Source organism: Helianthus annuus, chromosome 10 (assembly GCF_002127325.2).
Source record: "Helianthus annuus cultivar XRQ/B chromosome 10, HanXRQr2.0-SUNRISE, whole genome shotgun sequence".
NCBI lineage: Eukaryota > Viridiplantae > Streptophyta > Magnoliopsida > Asterales > Asteraceae > Helianthus > Helianthus annuus.
The window spans coordinates 80,223,051-80,247,442 of NC_035442.2; positions in this window are offsets into that span (position 1 = coordinate 80,223,051).

The window sequence follows — 24,392 nt, forward strand, 5'->3', positions numbered from 1 at the left end:
CAACAGTTACGTTTCCACTACAACAGTTACGTTTAGATGATTATTCCAAACCCTAGTTCATGATTTTCACAGTGCAATATCATATCAATCCACCGATCCTTAACAACAACAATCATCATAAGAACAATCTATCAAACCTCCAACTAATCTTCATCATCAAAAATTCAGAATCAAATCAAAATCACAGAAACATCATATAAAGGCTAGGCTTTTCACATACTACAAGAATCAAGAATTGATGCAATCAAATAATCAACAAACAATCATTAACAATTACCTTGTATTGATTCTAGAGAAATGAGAGGAATCAAGAGTGATGAATATCTTGCCAATGATGATGGTGATGATTGCTAGAGAGCCAAAGAAATGAAAGTACGTGCTTGGATTCTTGTGAGAGGTTTAGTGAATGATTTAGGGTTAAGTATGATTTAGGTTTCACTAATAACTCTTTACACCCTTTATTATTATATTTTACAATAGTGCACCATCTCAATTAATTTCACAGTTTCACCACCCAGTTTATGCATTAGACAAGTCTTTCACAAATAACACATAACCAAGCACATTCACACAATACACTTCTTTGTATCAAAACGTTAGAGTTCCATAACGAATTAAATGTGCAAATAAACCACTAAACAAACAATGAACGTGCAATAAATGCGAAATAGAAATCTTGGGAATTCGAGTTGTCACATTATCCCCAACTTAAAAGAAATTTCGTCCCGAAATTTGGTACGCACTCACTGAGGTAGCTAGGTAAGCTGTATTGTTCACTGGTTTTCCTGGGGTGTCACATCATCCCCCCATTGATTTGGAATTTCGTCCCGAAATTCAGTAGTAGTAGCTTCAGCCTCACTAGTGGTTGCATTGGTTTCGAATAATTGGGGGTACTTTTCTTTCATTTGGTCTTCGCGTTCCCAGGTGTACTCTGGGCCACGTCGGGAGTTCCAACGAACTCGAACAAGAGGGATTCTCTTGCTTTTGAGGACCTTAACATCCCGGTCCGTGATTTCAACTGGTTCCTCGACGAACTGCAACCACTCGTCGATAGTGAGTTCCTTAAAAGGAACTATGAGGGTCTCATCTGACAGACACTTCTTCAGATTCGACACATGGAATACGTTGTGAACTGCACCGAGTTCAGCTGGTAGGTTCAGTCTATAGGCTACTTTGCCTATTCTTTCTATGATCTCGAACGGTCCGACATACCGCGGATTGAGCTTGCCCCGTTTACCAAAACAAACCACACCCTTCCAGGGTGAGGCTTTGAGTAGCACTCGATCCCCAACTTGGAACTCATGCGGTTTTCTGCGTTTGTTTGTGTAAGCTTTCTGACGGTCACGAGCCGCCGCCATGCGTTGTCGTATCTGTGCAATTCGTTCAGTAGCATCAACTACAAGTTCTGGATCTGTGATTTGACTATCCCCCACCTCTACCCAACAGAGAGGTGACCGGCATTTACGTCCGTACAATGCCTCGAATGGAGTGGCTTGAATGCTGGTATGATAACTGTTATTGTACGAAAATTCCACTAACGGAAGATACTTTTCCCATCCGTTGCCAAAATCGATAACGCACGCCCGAAGCATGTCTTCTAGAGTTTGAATCGTGCGTTCAGACTGCCCATCCGTCTGAGGGTGATATGTTGTGCTCATGTCAGACCGAGAGCCAAAAGATTTGTGCATCGCTTGCCACAGTTCTGAAGTGAATCGTGCATCCCGATCCGAAATAATAGACGTTGGCACCCCGTGCCTTGAAACCACTTCCTTGAGATATATATCTGCTAGTGTGGAGAACTTATCCGTTTCCTTGATAGCCAAGAAGTGAGCAGACTTTGTGAGTCGATCAACGATCACCCAAATAGTATCGTTCCCACGCTGGGACTTAGGTAGGCCAGTAACAAAATCCATGGAAATTTGCTCCCATTTCCATTGTGGTATTTCCGGTTGCTGAAGTAGGCCTGATGGTTTCTGATATTCGACTTTGACTCTCGCACAAGTCAAACACTTGCTGAGGAAAGTTGCGATAAGAGCTTTCATGTTTGGCCACCAATACGTTGTTCTGATATCGTGGTACATTTTATCCGACCCTGGATGTACTGAGTGGCGAGACTTGTGCGCTTCATCCATCACAAGTTCGCGTAGACCGCCATAGAGTGAGACCCAAATACGCCCCGTTACATAGTAGGCACCGTCTTCCTTCTGTTCTAATCGTTGCCTTGAGCCGCGCAAGGCTTCAGCATTGACGTTTTCTGGTTTTAATGCTTCCACCTAAGCATCACGTATCTGTGCAGGAAGACTGGACTGAATAGTGAGCTGCAAGTCTCGTACGCGTCTAGGTATAGTGTCTTTCCGGCTGAGGGCATCAGCCACAACATTGGCTTTGCCTGGATGGTACTTGATGGCGCATTCGTAATCGTTCAGTAGTTCGACCCATCTTCGTTGACGCAGGTTCAAATCCTTTTGCTTAAGAATATGCTCGAGACTCCTGTGATCGGTGTAAATCGTGCACCTGGTACCGTACAGGTAGTGTCACCATATCTTAAGCGCGAAAACAACAGCTCCCAGCTCTAAATCGTGCGTCGTGTAGTTCCGTTCATGAATCTTGAGTTGTCGCGAAGCGTAGGCAATAACTTTATCCCGTTGCATCAATACACACCCAAGTCCTTGTATCGACGCGTCACAGAAAACCACAAAGTCGTCCGTGCCCTCTGGCAGAGAGAGAATAGGTGCGCTGCAAAGTCTATCCTTCAGGTACTCAAAAGCGTTTTCCTGGGAATCTCCCCAACGGTAGGTGACACCTTTCTGTGTCAGTAGTGTAAGTGGTTGCGCGATCTTGGAGAAGTCTTTGATGAATCGTCTGTAATATCCCGCCAAACCCAAGAATTGGCGTATTTTTGTCGGTGTACGCGGTGCAGGCCAGTTCCTGATCGAATCTACCTTGGATGGATCGGCATGAATCCCATCCCTGTTCACCACATGGCCTAAGAAGTGGACTTCACGAAGCCAGAAGTCGCATTTAGAAAACTTGGCGTACAACTGTTCCTTTCGTAGCAGTTCCAAGATCAATCGTAGGTGCTGTTCGTGTTCCTCCTGACTCTTGGAGTAGATCAGAATGTCGTCGATGAAAACAATGACGAACTTGTCAAGATAGGGTTTGCACACCCTGTTCATAAGATCCATGAAGACTGCAGGCACGTTCGTAAGCCCGAATGGCATGACAAGAAACTCGTAGTGACCGTAGCGAGTTCTGAATGCTGTCTTGGAGACGTCCTCATCCCGGACTCTCAGCTGATGATACCCTGACCTTAGATAAATCCTGGAATAGTAACTTGACCCCTTGCAACCGGTCGGATAAGTCGCCAATGCGTGGAAGAGGATAGCGGTTCTTCACTGTGACCTTGTTCAGTTCGCGGTAATCGATGCACATCCTGAAAGTGCCATCCTTCTTTTTCACGAATAATACTGGAGCTCCCCAAGGCGAAAAGATAGGTCGGATGAGTCCCTTATCCAAGAGTTCTTGTAGCTGCGTCGATAGTTCTTCCAATTCGGATGGAGCTATGCGGTACGGTGTGTGAGCTATAGGTGCTGTCCAGAACTATAGGAATGAGGTCGATAGGGAACATCTGACCAGCGAGGATAAGATTACAACTCTGAACTATGTACGGCCTCTAGACCTTTACCACTAGTTAACACTACGACACGTTGGGTGTTCAAGGGAGTTGGTGTACGTTTTAACATTCGACTAACTTTCAAAGACATATAATTGGTATTCACACCCGAATCAAACAAAACAGTAACGTAAAAGTCGTCAAGAAGAAACTTACCCATGGCTACGTTGGGATCATTTCTCGCTTCTCCCTGCCCCAGCACAAATACTCGTCCCCTAGCTTCGTTGCCATTGTTGTTCCCACCATTGTTGTTGCCATTTCCCTGATTGTTGTTATTGTTGCGATTCTGGTTCTGGTTCAACTGGGGACAATCACGCTTGAAATGACCTTCAGCCCCACACTGGAAACATCCTCGGTTTCCACGATGTGGCTGCTGCTGCTGATTCTGTGGAGCTGGCGGTGGGAGTTGCTGGTTCTAGTTTACTGGTCGTGAGCTCCTACAATCCTTAGCCTCATGACCCATCTTGAGGCATCTTTGACATCTTTCCCTGCGACACCTTCCACTATGGTGTTTGTTGCATCGATTGCACCATGGGTGAATTCCCTAATATCCACCCTGCCCCTGACTACCTAATGATTGCTGATTCGGACTCTGGTAGTCGTTGGTGCGGCGCTGCTGTGTTTGGGACTGAACAGAAACTGATCCCTTGCTGGAATCCCCATCCCACTTTCTTTTGTTCTCACTGGGTGTGGCAGGAGTAGTAGCTGGAGTAGTAGTAGCAGTAGTGGTAGCACTGATGCGTTTGGGCAGCCTGTTCTGATCCACTGCCTGATCTGTGAGACGGTGAGCGAGGCGTTGAATAGCCTGGATGTTGTCAAGATTGGCCGATGTTACGTGGCTCTGAATCTCTGGCGCTAATCCCTTGAGATACATCTCAATGCGCTTGATCGGAGCGTCCACCATGGTTGGGCACAACACAGCCAACTCGTTAGACCTTTTAGTGTAAGCTTCTATTTCTGACCCAGTCATTTTCAAATGGTACAACTCATCCTCCAGCTTGTGGATGTCCTCTCGAGTGCAGTATTCACGTTTAATCAATTCCTTGAATTCCTCCCAAGGTGTGGCGTTAGCAGCTGCCAACCCTAGGATCTGTACTTGCGCGTTCCACCAAGTTAGCGCTATTCCTTCGAAAGTGCCGGTGGCATACTTCACCCTGCGAGCCTCAGGGCATTCGCACATTTCAAACACTGACTCTAGCTTCTCAAACCAATGGAGGAGTCCCACTGCCCCCTCGGTGCCACTGAATGAGCTTGGACGACAGTCCATGAAGTTCTTAAAAGTGCAGACGGGCTGCTGAGCGTGTTGACCTATTGTGTACGAATAGGACAAGGTTAATCACAAGAGTTAATGTAGGATCTAAAGATCCTAGTGTGAGTCTAAACTGCAGGGTATACTACCTGCTTGAGCAGCTGCAAGTGCCGCAGCAACTTGTTCATTAACGAAAGCCGTCAACTGGGCTTGTGTCATGTTCACGCGTCCAGACATGATCTTCATAGTAAAAGTAGCGTAAGTGAGAATGGTTCGCGAGTAGTGCGATGACAGAAAAGTGTGAGCACGTAGGTATTCTCAGGTAATATCGTATAGTAAGCAATGTAATCTAGCATACTACGAGCAAAGTTCTATGTAATTCTAGCATGTAGGCAATAAACATAAACCTTATTACCTAGGATGTAGAGTCTTGCACGTGGAGTGAAGCGTCGTTGTGGATCGTTGAGAGCACTGTTCTGGTTATAGTCTGGTTTTAATAAAAACGTTTTCCCATATTAAAACCAAGTTCTCTATAACCAATGGCTCTGATACCAATCTGTCACACCCCCAAAATCCACACGCGGAGTATCACTGCTTGGGAGCGTGACTGACCAGGATCAAGCCACCAATACATATTGAACAATATAAATAATTAAAGAAATTCATAAACCCAATTCAATACAAATGATGTTCCAACAAAACATAGTTTAAGTAGCGGAAGCAAGTAAGTAACCCAACATAGTTAATAGTTTTAAATGTCATAACAGTTCAACGTAGTAATCACGATCCTTGTCCACAACGACCGCGCCTCCAGTGCAAGCTCCATAAGTACCTAAGGTCTTGCAAGGCATGCAGTAACGAGTCAACAATGTCACACCCCCAAAATCCACCCGCGGAGTACCACCGCTTGGGAGCGTGACTGACCAGGATCAAGCCATCAATCATATCAAACATAGCACTTAATATAAAAGTAGATAACGTAAATCATCATGACATGATTGATGTTTCAAAAACCAACATCGTTTTAAGTAGCGGAAGCAATGTAAAGTAAACCCAAATAAAGTTATAAGTTCAATAATGTTCATGATCCATCTGCCACAACGACCTGCTCCTTCCCTGTGCAAGCTCCAAGTATACCTAAGGTCCTGCAAGGCATGCAGCAAATAATCAACAAACTAGTTGAGCGAGTTCACAGAAAGTAAGTTCATAACGTAATGCATAAGTATAGCTAGTGGGGGCTTCCCATACTAGTGTGTAATAAAAGTGGGGGGCTTCCCATGTTCATCCTGGTTAATGAGGGCTTCACATTAACGGTACTTACTAGACTAACTTCCGACCATGTGTTCTTCTTTACCGAGAACAGGAAAACGTACAGGGTCACGTAGGCTTTACGTGACGTGCCCTTCCCCGAGGACAGTGGTACGCGTGGGGGCTACGTAGGCTTTACGCAGCGTGGCCTTCCGATCTGGAAGCCAGTGAATGGTATTGGGTTACGTAGGCTTTACGTAACGTGTCCTCCCGACCCGGGAGACATATGGCAAGTATACTGGGTTACGTAGGCTTTACGTAACGTGTCCTGACTAACCTGAGGACGATGGTCTATAGTCTGGTATATGCGTAAGTACGAGTAACTCCTTTTACAATAACATATCCAACACAATTCCCAACCCGGGAATCCCATGCCTTGGCTGTGTGAACTCACCTTGGTTTGCTCGGCAGATACACAAGGAATATAAGTAGCAAGTAAATGGTCAACCACGTCCTATCATGGTTATTATACGAGTCAGGTTCGTATATAGCACGTATATAGTAATCACGTATAGTCATGGCAAACATGTACGCACGTAAGCAGATAAGACATAGCATGTGAGGATCCAATTGTCTAAGTCCAACAATACCCGGCCCAAATGGTAAACGTATACTGGTCCAATATCAAACAGTCCACAATTCAAATCGTTGGGCTCAATAAATTGGGCCCGTGACAGTGAAGGCCCAACAGTGTGCGTGTAAACGATGGTCTCGACTCGCAACGGGGTTACGAGTCGCAACGAGGATCTCGAGTCGTAACGGGGGTCTCGAGTCGTAACAAGCGGTCTCGGTTTCTTCATGGTCTGGTTACGAGTCGCAACGGGACTCGCAACCGTGGTTTCGGCTGGTGCTGTTTGTGGTCTCGAGTGGGGTTCCGACTCGCAACGAGTGATGCCGAGTCGCAACCGCGTGTGTAACTGGTTTCCATAATTCCTGCATTGACTATTCCGTGATTCTAGCAAACATCTACGGCAGTTTCGAAATCAGATCAATCACCGAAATATATCAACAGTTGATTTAGATTTCATGCATATTCATAACCATTCAAGAACATCGAATCAACGTGAACTGCATTCATATGAACAACAATCTATTTCTATGAACATGTAACCGTGACTAATTACCTAGCCCAAAACTTAGCATATCCACAAGTTAACATCCGAATCATATAGTATAACAACAGATTTCATCGAGTTTCATCCGATCCGTATGAACATGTTAACAATCCGAAACACATATTAACATTTGATTTATAACAAAGCACACATGTAAAACCGGTTCTATCACAATCAACCATACTAGCATCATCCGAATTACATCATGTAAGGTTCAAGAAACATATAAAATCATCATGTAAACACATAGATCACATACAATCAAATAACAATGTACACTAACCGGTTGGAATCAAAGAGAGGGTGAGCCGAGAAGTGTTGTTCGCCGTCGGGTTCCAAGTAAACGAGAGAGAGAGAGAGAGAGCAAAACTTCTAGGGTTTGTGTGTGTGTTTGTGATTTGCAAAAGTGGTAAAACAAAACCCCTAACTTGGTTTTGTGTGTTGCGAGTGGGGAGTGGGCCGAGCCCACTCGGTTGTCTAATGGTCCGCGTGAACAAGGAGTGGCCCAAAGGGCTTTGTGTGGCCGGTTCACCAACATACGACATACATACATACATAATGCATATAACATAACATATATCATGAAATCAATTAATCATTCGGGTTTATAAAATCACATATCGTGCACAAACGTTACATCAAAGCAAGTCTAAAGCTCGAGTTGTCACATTATCCCCAACTAATTGGAAATTTCGTCCCGAAATTTGGTATGCACTCACTGAGGAAGCTAGGTAAACTGTACTGTTCACTGATTTTCCTGGGGTGTCACATCCTCCCCCCGTTGATCTGGAATTTCGTCCCGAAATTCCGAAGTAGTAGCTTCGGCCTCAGTAGTGGTTGCCTTGTTCCCGAATAACTGGGGGTACTTTTCTGTCATCCTGTCTTCGCGTTCCCAGGTGTACTCTGGGCCACGTTTGGAGTTCCAACGAACTCGGACAAGAGGGATTCTCTTGTGTTTGAGGACCTTCACATCCCGGTCCGTGATTTCTACTGGTTCCTCGACGAACTGCAACCGCTCGTCGATAGTGAGTTCCTTAAAAGGAATGATAAGGTTTTCATCTGATAGGCACTTCTTTAAGTTCGATACATGAAAGACATTGTGAACTGCCCCGAGTTCAGCTGGTAGGTTCAACTTGTAGGCTACCTTGCCAATCTTTTCTATGATTTCGAATGGTCCGACGTACCGCGGATTCAGTTTACCCCGTTTGCCAAAACGAACCACACCCTTCCAGGGTGAAACTTTCAATAAAACCCGGTCCCCGACCTCAAATTCCAATGGCTTTCTACGCTTGTCCGCGTAGGCTTTCTGACGGTCGCGTGCTGCCGCCATGCGTTGTCGTATCTGTGCAATCTTTTCTGTGGCGTCCACTACAATCTCTGGACCCGTGATCTGACTATCCCCCACCTCTGCCCAACAGAGAGGTGACCGGCATTTACGCCCGTACAATGCCTCGAATGGAGCGGCTTGGATGCTGGTGTGATAACTATTATTGTATGAGAACTCCACTAAAGGGAGATGCTTTTCCCAGCCGTTGCCGAAATCTATAACGCATGCCCTAAGCATGTCTTCAAGTGTTTGAATCGTTCGCTCAGACTGCCCATCCGTCTGAGGGTGATAAGCTGTGCTCATGTCTAATCGTGAGCCGAAAGATTTATGCATTGCTTGCCAAAGTTCTGACGTGAATCGTGCATCGCGATCCGATATGATAGATGTGGGCACCCCGTGCCTCGAGACAACTTCTTTAAGATATACGTCTGCGAGAGTGGAGAACTTGTCCGTTTCCTTAATCGGCAGGAAGTGTGCAGACTTGGTGAGTCGATCAACTATGACCCATATCGTATCGTTCCCACGCTGGGATCTAGGTAGGCCTGTAACGAAATCCATGGAAATTTCTTCCCATTTCCACTGAGGTATCTTAGGCTGCTGAAGTAGGCCAGCTGGTTTCTGATATTCGACCTTGACTCTCGCACAGGTCAAGCACTTTCCAACGTACGTAGCAATGTGGGCCTTCATACTAGGCCACCAATAAGTAGTGCTGATGTCATGGTACATTTTATCCGACCCTGGATGTACCGAGTAGCGAGACTTGTGAGCTTCATCCATTACAAGTTCGCGTAAACCGCCATAAAGTGGGACCCAAATCCGGCCCGTTACATAATAGGCGCCGTCTTCCTTCTGTTCCATTTGTTGTCGTGAGCCGCGTAAGGCTTCAGCCTTGACGTTTTCGGGCTTCAGTGCTTCTGTCTGAGCAGCTCGTATCTGTGCAGGAAGGCTAGACTGAATCGTAAGTTGTAGCGCTCGCACGCGCCGTGGTAAAGTGTCCTTTCGACTGAGGGCATCAGCCACAACATTGGCTTTGCCTGGATGATACTTGATAGCGCATTCATAATCGTTTAGTAACTCGACCCATCGTCGTTGACGCATATTCAAATCCTTCTGCTTAAGGATATGCTCGAGACTCCTGTGATCGGTGTAAATCGTGCACCTGGTACCGTACAGGTAGTGTCGCCATATCTTAAGCGCGAAAACAACAGCTCCCAGCTCTAAGTCGTGCGTCGTGTAGTTGCGTTCATGAACCTTGAGTTGACGAGAGGCGTAAGCAATAACCTTGTCGCGCTGCATTAACACACATCCCAATCCCCGAATGGATGCATCACAATATACTACGAAGTCTTCTGTGCCCTCTGGCAATGAGAGGATAGGTGCACTGCAAAGTTTATCCTTTAGGTGCTGAAAAGCGGTCTCCTGGGGCTCTCCCCAGCGATAGGTAACACCCTTTTGTGTCAGTAGCGTAAGCGGCTGAGCAATCTTCGAGAAATCCTTGATAAACCGTCTGTAGTAACCTGCCAGACCCAAGAATTGGCGTATCTCTGTCGGTGTACGCGGTGCAGGCCAGTTTCTGATCGAATCTACCTTGGATGGATCGACATGTATCCCATCCTTGTTCACTACGTGGCCTAAGAAGTGGACTTCACGAAGCCAGAAGTCGCATTTAGAAAGCTTGGCGTACAACTGTTCCTTCCGAAGGAGTTCCAAAATAAGACGAAGATGCTGCTCGTGTTCCTCCCGACTCTTGGAGTAAATCAGAATGTCGTCGATGAATACTATGACGAACTTGTCAAGGTAGGGTTTGCATACCCTGTTCATAAGGTCCATAAATACTGCAGGCGCGTTCGTTAACCCAAATGGCATGACAAGAAACTCATAGTGACCATAACGAGTTCTGAAAGCTGTCTTGGAGACGTCCTCATCCCGGACTCTCAGCTGATGGTACCCTGACCTTAAATCTATCTTCGAATAGTAGCACGACCCTTGCAACTGGTCGAATAAGTCATCTATGCGCGGTAGAGGATAACGGTTCTTCACCGTCACCTTGTTCAGTTCACGGTAGTCGATGCACATCCTGAACGTACCGTCTTTCTTTTTCACAAAAAGTACTGGAGCTCCCCAAGGCGAAGAGCTTGGTCGTATGAAACCCTTTTCCAAGAGTTCTTGCAGTTGCTTAGACAGTTCCTCCAATTCTGATGGAGCCAGACGATATGGTGCGCGAGCTATGGGTGCTGCTCCTGGAGCGAGCTCGATTTGAAATTCGACCTGACGATGAGGCGGTAAGCCAGGTAAGTCTTCAGGAAACACCTGAGGGTAATCACGTACAATTGGAATATCTTCCAATTTCTTTTCCTTTGCTGATGCGTCTGTAACGAGAGCCAGAGTGGCTGTGTGCCCCTTTCGTAAACATTTCTGAGCCTTCAAGAAAGAGATGATGCCAACCACTGCGCCACTCTTGTCACCTTGAACTTCTAGAGGTTCCTGACCCGAACGAGGAATGCGAATAACCTTTTCGCTGCATAGAATTTCTGCCTGGTGTTGGGACAACCAATCCATCCCAATCACGACGTCGAAGCTACCCAAAACTATGGGAATGAGATCAATAGAGAAGGCTTGACCAGCAAGGATAAGATTACAACCCTGAACTACGTGCGTGGCTTCTAGACTTTTACCGTTAGCTAACTCTACTACGTGTTTGGTGGGTAAAAGTGTTGGTGCACGTTTTAGCAGTTGACACATTTTCACAGACATATAGCTTGTATCCGCACCCGAATCAAACAAAACAGTAACGTAAATATTGTCGAGGAGAAACTTACCCATAACAACGTTGGGATCGTTCACTGCGTCGCCTCGACCTAGCACGAATGCACGACCACGAGCTTCATTGCCGTTGTTGTTGTTGTTTCCACCGTTGTTGTTGCCGTTGCCCTGGTTATTATTGTTGTTGCGATTCTGGTTCAATTGAGGGCAATCGCGTTTGAAATGGCCTTCAGCCCCACACTGGAAACATCCCCGGTTTCCACGTTGTGGCTGCTGCTGCTGCTGCTGGTTCTGTGGAGCTGGTTGCTGAGGCTGCTGATTCTGATTCGCAGGACGAGGGCTCCTGCAGTCTTTGGCCTCGTGACCCATCTTAAAACACCTTTGACAACGACCCTTGTTACACGGGCCGTGGTGATGCCTGTTGCAGTTGTGGCACCTAGGTTGACTACCCTGATATCTCCTCTGCCTGTGACCACCAGAGGATTGCTGACTGGGACTCTGATAGTGATCGATCTTCTGCTGCTGAGCTTGTGGCTGAACAGATGCTGAACCTTTGCTGGAATCCCCATCCCATTTTCTTTTACTGTCACCAGATGTAGCAGGAGTAACTGAGGTGGTGACGTTAGCAGTAGCATTAATACGCTTGGGCAGTTTATTCTGATCCACTGCCTGATCAGTGATACGGTGAGCAAGGCGCTGGATTTCCTGGATGTTTTCGAGGTTAGCCGACGTCACGTGGCTCTGAATTTCTGGCGCCAATCCCTTGAGATACAACTCAATGCGCTTGTATGGAGGGTCCACCATAGTAGGACACAGAACGGCCAGCTCATTAGACCGTTTGGTATACGCCTCGATTTCCGATCCAACCATTTTCAAGTTATACAGCTCGTCTTCCAGCTTGTGAATATCTTCCCGCGTGCAATACTCACGCTTGATAAGTTCCTTAAAATCGTTCCATGGGGTGGCGTTAGCAGCTGCCAACCCTAAAATTTGGACTTGGGCGTTCCACCAAGTCAATGCTATTCCTTCCAAAGTACCGGTGGCAAACTTGACCTTGCGAGCCTCAGGGCACTCGCACATTTCGAATACTGATTCTAGCTTCTCGAACCAGTGGAGGAGTCCCACTGCCCCCTCTGTGCCGCTGAAAGAGTTTGGACGACAGTCCATGAAGTTCTTGAACGTGCAGACAGGCTGCTGCTTGTGTTGACCTAATGTGTACGAATAGGACGAGAGTTAAATACGAGCGTTAATGTAGGATCTAAAGATCCTAGCGTGTGCCTATACTGCAGGATATACTACCTGCTTGAGCTGCAACTGCCGCAGCAACTTGAGCTTGAACAAGAGCCTCTAGCTGGGCTTGTGTCATGTTGATTCGTCCAGACATGATCTTCATAGTAACAAGTAGCATACGTAAGAATGGTTCGCGAGTAGGGCGATGACAGAAAAGCGTAGGCATATAGGTGTTCTCATGAAATCAAAGCATGTGTATCTAAGCGTAATGCGAGCAAAGTTCTAAGCAGTTCTAGCAAACAGGCAATAAACATAAACCTTATTACCTAGGATGTCGAGTCTTGCACGTGGAGCGAAGCGTCGTTGTGGATCGTTGAGAGCACTGTACTGGTTATAGTCCGGTTTTAATAAAAACGTTTTCCCATATTAAAACCAAGTTCTCTATAACCAATGGCTCTGATACCAATCTGTCACACCCCCAAAATCCACCCGCGGAGTACCACCGCTTGGGAGCGTGACTGACCAGGATCAAGCCATCAATCATATCAAACATAGCACTTAATATAAAAGTAGATAACGTAAATCATCATGACATGATTGATGTTTCAAAAACCAACATCGTTTTAAGTAGCGGAAGCAATGTAAAGTAAACCCAAATAAAGTTATAAGTTCAATAATGTTCATGATCCATCTGCCACAACGACCTGCTCCTTCCCTGTGCAAGCTCCAAGTATACCTAAGGTCCTGCAAGGCATGCAGCAAATAATCAACAAACTAGTTGAGCGAGTTCACAGAAAGTAAGTTCATAACGTAATGCATAAGTATAGCTAGTGGGGGCTTCCCATACTAGTGTGTAATAAAAGTGGGGGGCTTCCCATGTTCATCCTGGTTAATGAGGGCTTCACATTAACGGTACTTACTAGACTAACTTCCGACCATGTGTTCTTCTTTACCGAGAACAGGAAAACGTACAGGGTCACGTAGGCTTTACGTGACGTGCCCTTCCCCGAGGACAGTGGTACGCGTGGGGGCTACGTAGGCTTTACGCAGCGTGGCCTTCCGATCTGGAAGCCAGTGAATGGTATTGGGTTACGTAGGCTTTACGTAACGTGTCCTCCCGACCCGGGAGACATATGGCAAGTATACTGGGTTACGTAGGCTTTACGTAACGTGTCCTGACTAACCTGAGGACGATGGTCTATAGTCTGGTATATGCGTAAGTACGAGTAACTCCTTTTACAATAACATATCCAACCCAATTCCCAACCCGGGAATCCCATGCCTTGGCTGTGTGAACTCACCTTGGTTTGCTCGGCAGATACACAAGGAATATAAGTAGCAAGTAAATGGTCAACCACGTCCTATCATGGTTATTATACGAGTCAGGTTCGTATATAGCACGTATATAGTAATCACGTATAGTCATGGCAAACATGTACGCACGTAAGCAGATAAGACATAGCATGTGAGGATCCAATTGTCTAAGTCCAACAATACCCGGCCCAAATGGTAAACGTATACTGGTCCAATATCAAACAGTCCACAATTCAAATCGTTGGGCTCAATAGATTGGGCCCGTGACAGTGAAGGCCCAACAGTGTGCGTGTAAACGATGGTCTCGACTCGCAACGGGGTTACGAGTCGCAACGAGGATCTCGAGTCGTAACGGGGGTCTCGAGTCGTAACAAGCGGTCTCGGTTCATCATGGTCTGGTTACGAGTCGCAACAGGACTCGCAACCGTGGTTTCGGCTGGTGCTGTTTGTGGTCTCGAGTGGGGTTCCGACTCGCAACGAGTGATGCCGAGTCGCAACCGCGTGTGTAACTGGTTTCCATAATTCCTGCATTGACTATTCCGTGATTCTAGCAAACATCTACGGCAGTTTCGAAATCAGATCAATCACCGAAATTTATCAACAGTTGATTTAGATTTCATGCATATTCATAACCATTCAAGAACATCGAATCAACGTGAACTGCATTCATATGAACAACAATCTATTTCTATGAACATGTAACCGTGACTAATTACCTAGCCCAAAACTTAGCATATCCACAAGTTAACATCCGAATCATATAGTATAACAACAGATTTCATCGAGTTTCATCCGATCCGTATGAACATGTTAACAATCCGAAACACATATTAACATTTGATTTATAACAAAGCACACATGTAAAACCGGTTCTATCACAATCAACCATACTAGCATCATCCGAATTACATCATGTAAGGTTCAAGAAACATATAAAATCATCATGTAAACACATAGATCACATACAATCAAATAACAATGTACACTAACCGGTTGGAATCAAAGAGAGGGTGAGCCGAGAAGTGTTGTTCGCCGTCGGGTTCCAAGTAAACGAGAGAGAGAGAGAGAGAGCAAAACTTCTAGGGTTTGTGTGTGTGTTTGTGATTTGCAAAAGTGGTAAAACAAAACCCCTAACTTGGTTTTGTGTGTTGCGAGTGGGGAGTGGGCCGAGCCCACTCGGTTGTCTAATGGTCCGCGTGAACAAGGAGTGGCCCAAAGGGCTTTGTGTGGCCGGTTCACCAACATACGACATACATACATACATAATGCATATAACATAACATATATCATGAAATCAATTAATCATTCGGGTTTATAAAATCACATATCGTGCACAAACGTTACATCAAAGCAAGTCTAAAGCTCGAGTTGTCACAAACAACTAGTTGAGCGAGTTCACAGTTAACAGTTCAGTAATAGTATAGTGTGAGTAGTAGTATGTTCGTTCGTTATGTCATGTATCGTATTAGTTTCCATCGCGGCCTCCCAGGCAGGTATGCGAAGATATTAGGGGATGTTCATCCCGAGTATTCTAGACTAGGTTTATCTGTATCGCGGCCTACCAGGCAGGTGTGCGAAGATTAGTAAATTCAGTTCGCGGCCTTCCAAAGGCAGGTGTGCGAAGTCAGTCATAATATCGCGGCCAACCCTTGGCAGGTGTGCGAAGATCAGTTCAATAAGTGTTACTAGTCTAGTCGTAGTTCTATCAGCGAAGTATATACAATAGTTCATCAAATCCCATTCCCACCCGGGAACCCCATGCCTTGGCTGTGTGAACTCACCTTGGTTTGCTCGGTATGCTATGCTATGTGTTCTCAAGAAATCAGTCAAGTCCTATTGTATGCACGTGTAATAAATCAGTTCATGTTCGTAATGATACGCAGGTAATCTATGTCAGAAAGCGTTTGACAGTTAACATCATGAATCACATAATCAGCTAATCATATTCATGCAACTCAAGCCTTACATCAAGAGTTTTCACAGTTTGTTTTGACTTAGTTATTCATTAACAGTCTGGGTAACTTAGCTGTGTTAACAACGTTGATCAGAATTATTAGAACTGACATGCATAGTAGCGTTAGCACACTTAACAGGGTTAAGTTAACATATGTAACGAAATTTCATTCTTACTAACAATCATTATTAAAATATCAATGATATTGATCGATGAGATCATCACATGGGCCGCCCCCTATTTTATTCAAGATTACCAGCTTTAACAAGCCACATGCTTTCAATTCTATTTGACTAGAACAACGATTGTTACATCAAACATTGCTTTAACAAAGTTAACAAGAGAAAGGGGTCACAAAGTTCGGACCAGGCTACATAGAACAAAGTCGGACAAAGCATTATGCTTAAAAACTCGGACTCTCTGTAAGACCGGTTTTGACGCCGTTCGATTGCGTAACGAACGTTTCACGTGCGGAATCCGTGAACGAACGTGACCGAACACACGATAACGTACTACTAATGTGATTCCATTGCTAAATTTGACGTGTACGGTACAAGAATCACAAATACACAACTTTCTCTCTCTACTTTCTCTCTCTAGAAAGTCTTCTCCAAGTCTTCTCCAAATCTTCTCCAAAAAGTCTTTTCTAAAAGTCTAACTAAAATCATGACATATCTCCTATTTATATGGTCAAGGCAACTAAATGAAAGTTTACACTAATTACAAGTTTGCCACCTTGCCATTTCTAACTAAATATGACAATATGCACTTGATTTCTTCTCGGCTTTTCACTACGACTCGGATTGACGAAGGCGATAGACAAAATATGCATCAACAATCTCCCCCTTGGATATTGCCGTAGTCAATCTCGTAGTGAAACTCGTAACGACTTGTCTTTCTCTCTCTCTAAGACTCGAACGAAGATGTAGTCGACAGACAACTGCACCAACAGACTCCCCCTTGAATGTTGACGGAATCTTCAGTGAGAGTCTTCAATCATTTCCAGCTCTTCACTCTTGTTCGGTCTTCTTCAGGAACTTATCCTGGAATCAAATTTTTATCAGGAACTTCCTCCTTGAATCATATGCCTGGAACTTTCTCTGGCTCTAACTTTCATCAGACTCCCCCTATCATCATGCTGGGATCTCTGTCTGGAAATCGTTATCACCATTGAAATCAACTCCTGGCTTTCTCTGTAGCAACAGGATCAGAAGCCTGCAAAACTCAAACACTCTATTACAAACCAAAATAATTGTGATTCAACTTAATGAATCAACTAATTATGTGATACCGTTTTCAATTAACCACTGCTTCACAAATTTGAAACATTTCAATTACTGATTCAACCTACTGAATCATTTTAAACATTTCAAATGTCTTAACCAACCTGTATGTTCATCAAGTTTAGCCTTTGAGATTTCGAAAATCAGCTCTTCACCATCAGTTGTCGAAAATCTTTTTGGATTTTTGAAAATATGAAACATAAATGCAAAAACAAAAATTTAAATGCAAAACAAACATATTTTTGTGAGTTTGTGCAAGAGGATCATATCAGTTTTTGAGACATAACACAAGCACCGTTAAGCTTTTAATCGTTTTAAGTTCTAAACGATTCACGTAGATTGACGATATAATTGTCCTCTTAAATTTTTATACAATTTTCAATCTATTCAGGATACTATTTAGGTATTTTATGAACTTAGTTCAATTCATGTGTCCCACCTCTTGAATATACTCCCGTATCCAGAATCCCAATATTCAGTCTTACAGGTATGAACACTACAATGATGTCTGTACATAAATTAGGGGAAAGATGCGAGAACTGAGGGATCTCAGGTCAGAACTTCCGTTCAGCAGAGAGATATCAGCTTCGACTTAGCAATCCAAAAACTGAGGGCTTTATGCTATATTTCAAGCATTTTGTGGAAAGTATTAGCCAAGGACTAGGTCAGAACTACCATTCAGCAGAAGTCCCGGAATAATACCCCAGACATCATAGAGTATAAACACCTAGTATATCAGAATACGAGACCTTTCAAACGAGATTTCAGGGGTTACCTATATATCCAAGTAGTGTTCCCCACAAATTTCACAAGTTTGAAATTTTAGGTTTATATCCCGAATAAATCTACTAAATGTACAAAAACCTATCGTCACATCATCAGTGAGACCGTTTATCACATTTTTCAATACATTTCTTTAGCGTGCTGTGATAGTCCAACTGATTTACTATCATTTCCTCTTGTTTTGCAACAAAAACTCATTTTTACAATTTTTCAATGTTTTTGACATTTTCAAATTTTCTAATTTTTTTTTTACTCCCCCTAAAATCAAAATATGTTTCAATTTTGATTTTCTGGGAAAATTTGAAACAAACTGTACAATTCTGACAACATGATGAGAATTACTTCAATTCTCCATCCATATGGCATAAACAATCAGAACTCCCCCTCACAACAAACTAATTTCCCATCGTGATCTCAAAACACTTAAGTTTGTTTTAATCAAAATGATTTTTCCGGAAAAAATTAGTTTGTGTTCAAACCATTTGTAGGTTCGGGGTTATCTCTTCATCTTGTTTTCTTCAAACCTTTTAAAGATTTATCATTTCCAGTTTTATCATAAACCATCAGTAGAAAATCAAGTACAAATTAATGTCCCTGATTTACCACATGTAAATCGAAAAATCACCAAGGTGAAATTTCTCAAGAAATGTGCCGATTCATGATCCACAATACCATCTTGGGATCTCCGGCAAGTCAGGTTTTTCATTTAAACAGATTCACCCAAGCCTGACGGTCCTTGGGTGATTTCGAATTCTTGTTCAACAATGGTGGAAAATTTGCATCATCCATTGCTAAACCTGAATTCTCCTTTTTTACCTCAACCAAAGGCTCCTCTGGTTTTAACGAACCAGAATCATTTCCTGAAGGTGGCTTGTCTGACTTTGACCTGTCAGATTCATCGCCGACCTTCTCCTTTTTCTTCTTTTCCTCTTTAGTCCTCAGATTTGTATCTGATGAATCTGTCTTGCTAGACTTTGCAATCGAGGAAATTGATTCATCAGAACTTTTATTCTGTTTATCCCGTGAACCCGAGGACAAAATCTTCTCGAGATATTCTCTCGCTTTCTTCCTCTTCTTCCTCAGTCGGTCTTTCTGCCCCTGTGAAAGTTTAACTTTCTTTTCCTGAATTGACTGTACTGGAACTTTAGGTTTCAGAACCTTTTGCTCCTGGGGCTTGACTTTGACTGGAATTTTTGCCATTTTCTGAGAATTAACCCTCAATCTTTCACTAGATTTCCTTGGGCAATCTCTGGCAATGTGACCTTTGATATTGCAATTAAAACATCTCCTGGTCTCAAAACTCCAATACTGGCAGTTAACAGCAATATGCCCCTGATAGCCGCAGCTGTAGCACACCCTGTTATCGTACCAATCACCATTCTTAGTCCAAACGCTCAAGTCAAAGCATTGTTTGGCTTGGTGATATTCCTTTCTCAACTTTGCTGGATTTGGCTTTGAAGCACTGTGGTCCAACCTGCACCACTTATTACCAACAATTTTTGAATTTTCATTTTTTACTTTTCGTAATTTTTTCTTTTGATTGGATGATCGATCTGATGAACTTTTATTATCTTTTTGTTTCTGTTCCACTTTCTTCTTCAAAGGTTTCTGTTTAGAACATTCACCTTTTTCAGTCGATTGTAGAACAGTTTTCTGAAATTTTTCTTTTAAATTTAAAAACAATTTTTGTTTTTCTTTTCTAACATTTTCATCATCAGGTGTCTCATCACAATCTTCAACTTTGACAGTGTCAAAGTTTGTGACATTGTCACTTATTGGAACTGAATTGATCGGTTTTGGACAAGGAATATTCAACTTGTCAGATTTAGTCGCAAAACTGATCAATTTCTTTTCAAGTTCATCAATCTTGATTCTTGAACTCTTAGCTTCGTCTTCAAGCTTAGATATTCTTTCAAGATGAGACTTGATTGAATTTTCATTTTCATTTTTCAAATTTTCAAGAACAGTCTTTTCATTTTCCAAAATTTTTATCTGTTCCTGAAATTTTGATTCACTGGCTTTCAGGTTTTTGTTTTCAAGCTTGATCCAGAAATCCTCATCTTCTGACGATTTCTGTTTGTTTTCAAAAACCTTTATATTTTCTTTCAACTTCCTGTTTTCAAATGTCAAACTGTCCAAACCACCCAACAGTTTGTCATTTTCTGCCTTCAACTTCTCACAACTTTCTTGAATCATAAGAATCTGTTTTTCATCATCCTGCTTCTCTTCTCTCAACTTCTTGATTTCCAATGCCAAACTTTCCGCATCTTTGACAAGTTTGTCATTATCAGTCTTAAAGTTGTCGCATTCGAAGCATACTGTTTTCACAGATTCTTCAACCTTCGGCACTTGTTCTTTCTCTATCTTGTATGTACCTGCACCAAAGATTGTAACAAGATCAAGAGGATTTCTATTATCATCGATATAACAGCCTCTTTTCATATCATACACCGACTTTCTTTTTGTTCCCAAACAAAAATTGATTCTTTTGTTTATTTCTTTTATCACTTCTAAACTCAAATCTTCCAAATTTATTTTTATATTATCCAATAATTCTCTCTTCTTTTGATAATTCTCATAATCGTGATGTTTAAGTTCGCCGATGAATTTATTCGGAGTTAATTTTGAAAAATTAGAATTTTCTTTCAAATTTTTCAAAACATCATCCCATTCAACTGATAAACCATTAGCGAACTTTGATACCATCTCAGCTTCTGATATCACTATTTGATTTTCCTTCAAATAGTCTATCAAACGTTCAAAACGTTTCTCCAGATCATCCAATTTTTCATCTTTCTTACTCAAAAAGCCTTTGAAACGTTCATACCAAATTTCTTTTGATATTTTCTGATAAGAACTACTAAGATATCCTCGATACCAACTATTCATTCTCTCAAGATCATTGTTTTCTTGCACATCAAACCTCACTGTCATTTTTCACAAAAACAAACCCGACACGTGTTTACGTTCAAATGGTGGCACCTCCAGTTCACTACACTAATCAACAATTGGGCCTTGGGCTGCACAAACAACAACTCAAAGTGAAATAGGCTGAATATGGACGGTGCTTGTGGGCCTTCTAAAAATAGTGGAACGGTGGGTAAAGGTATGATTGGTTAGATTGTTTAATGGGTCGGTGGGTAATGGGCTTTGATAATGGGGCGGTCAAATGATCTTAACACACAACTGATAGTGGGGCGGTGACAGTTTACAAAGCCCAAGATTTGATGTTTATGTTTTATGAGCGGCAGGTGAAAAATATGGGATTGGTCAATGAAGGCGGTGTAGACAACTAAACAACAACAACAGGCCTTTCAGAATGATTGGATAGGTGAAATCTTGGGCGGCAATATAATAGATTCACATGGGCTGCACATGGAATTGGCTGACATATGGCGTGTACTTAATGACAACAACAACTTCTAGTGATGTAGCCGACAACAATCAGCAAGATCAGACAATCTCGTGAAGACGGTGACAAATAAGCGATTCAACCTATGATTTTTGAGCGGTTCAAAGGTTGACCTACGAGTGGTTCAAACAAGAATTACGAGCGGTTCCAGACATTGATTACGAGCGGTTCCACACCAATTTTCAAGCGGTTCCAGATGTTCACAAAGGCGGTTCCAAGCTAAATTTTCGAGCGGTTCATAGCTTAAACATGAGCGGTTCCAGACGTGATTTCGGATCAAAAAACTTCGATATCTCCAAAATTACATGAAATTTCCATCTGAAACTTGGTAGGGTTTTGATACTATGTATGTCGCACAATATATCAAAAAATCAGACGAAACGGACCGTGAAAACACGTTCAATTTGTCGAATTTCCAAGAAATGAGTAGAATATGAAGAAATCGACGAAATCGGATCTGAATCGGCTCTGAATCGGATGAAATCTGTACGAGAACGACGTGTTTGATCAAGCAATCGAGCTCCTAGCTCTGATACCACTTGTAAGACCGGTTTTGACGCCGTTCGATTGCGTAACGAACGTTTCACGTGCGGAATCCGTGAACGAACGTGACCGAACACACGATAACGTACTACTAATGTGATTCCATTGCTAAATTTGACGTGTACGGTACAAGAATCACAAATACACAACTTTCTCTCTCTACTTTCTCTCTCTAGAAAGTCTTCTCCAAGTCTTCTCCAAATCTTCTCCAAAAAGTCTTTTCTAAAAGTCTAACTAAAATCATGACATATCTCCTATTTATATGGTCAAGGCAACTAAATGAAAGTTTACACTAATTACAAGTTTGCCACCTTGCCATTTCTAACTAAATATGACAATATGCACTTGATTTCTTCTCGGCTTTTCACTACGACTCGGATTGACGAAGGCGATAGACAAAATATGCATCAACACTCTCTTCACAACTTTATAAAAGTCGAACTAAATATCACCCCCCACAACCTCGGATAAGCATGTAAGCTAGAAAACTCGGACCACAGGGTGTTTCAAAAACAAACTCGGCCTCTATTCATCATATTAAGAATGCTCGGACTGTTTACATTGTTATAAAGATCGGACAATTAACCCCCCTAAAACTCGGACCCTATGATGAAGGAAACTCGGACAAGACCCATGCTTAAAGGTCGGACCTTAGGTCAGCTCACAAAACTCGGACCTTGTTACACATGGTTAAAATTTCGGACAAATCATCATCTCACAAAACTCGGATGTATATATATCACACAAAAACTCGGACAGGGTTGTCCTTAGTCAAAAAGTCGGACATCCCCATTTATCTTCATAAAAATCGGACATTATCTTTTAGCAAGGAAAGTCGGACAAGAGGTCTTAAAACTCGGAGATGGGCTTGGGCTTTAAAACTCGGACCAAGTGTTGTTTGTTAAAGGCCGGACCACAAGTGGAGTAAAACTCAGACTAGGGGGGGGGTTTAAAGCTCGGACAAAGTCATGGGGTTAAAACTCAGACATCTAAACACTATCATTCAAAGATCGGACTAGATGTTAAGTTACAACGTCGGACTTAATTAGCATCATTATACGAACAATCAAATCCTCATTGCAACAGTTACGTTTCCACTACAACAGTTACGTTTAGATGATTATTCGAAACCCTAGTTCATGATTTTCACAGTGCAATATCATATCAATCCACCGATCCTTAACAACAACAATCATCATAAGAACAATCTATCAAACCTCCAACTAATCTTCATCATCAAAAATTCAGAATCAAATCAAAATCACAGAAACATCATATAAAGGCTAGGCTTTTCACATACTACAAGAATCAAGAATTGATGCAATCAAATAATCAACAAACAATCATTAACAATTACCTTGTATTGATTCTAGAGAAATGAGAGGAATCAAGAGTGATGAATATCTTGCCAATGATGATGGTGATGATTGCTAGAGAGCCAAAGAAATGAAAGTACGTGCTTGGATTCTTGTGAGAGGTTTAGTGAATGATTTAGGGTTAAGTATGATTTAGGTTTCACTAATAACTCTTTACACCCGTTATTATTATATTTTACAATAGTGCACCATCTCAATTAATTTCACAGTTTCACCACCCAGTTTATGCATTAGACAAGTCTTTCACAAAAAACACATAACCAAGCACATTCACACAATACACTTCTTTGTATCAAAACGTTAGAGTTCCATAACGAATTAAATGTGCAAATAAACCACTAAACAAACAATGAACGTGCAATAAATGCGAAATAGAAATCTTGGGAATTCGAGTTGTCACACATTGGCTCTGAGACCAACTCTTCTGTCACACCCCGGCCGCGTTAAAAAAACAAACCGCGGCGGAAACGCCGGGGAGTGAGGCGACAGAATTATTGTTCCACAACCATGGTAGTTAAAAGTTTTGTTTTATTGAAATATTATGCAGTGTTCATTGTCATTAAACCAAACAATTAAACAACATATTGTTTATAACTGTTTTTAAGTCACTAAGGCCTTGTCCAGATCCTAAGTGAACTTGCTTCCTAGCAATCAACATCAAGCAATACCACGTGAAACATATGTAAAAATAAAGTCAGCAAAGAAATGCTGGCGAGTACATACGTTTTGTCGGAGTATCGGATTCATGGCTCGTTTATATGTTGCAGTACTTCGTTAGACTACAAGAGTCAAAATGCAAACCTCGTTTTGAAAAGTGTATTACAACATAATTAACCAACTCAAATCAAATTGGTTATAGTTTATAAAATCTCGTAGCCATGACTCTTAACTCAAAAATACTTGTTTTAGTATAACAACTTGTAAACATCTTGTAAAAACTCGTTAATAAAACTCGTATGGTTTATATTGTTTCAAAAACCTCGTTGTGTGACTTCGTTTCAAAATCGTTTCCCCGGTGAACTAAATAATGACACGCAATGTAATATGATAGAAGCACTTATA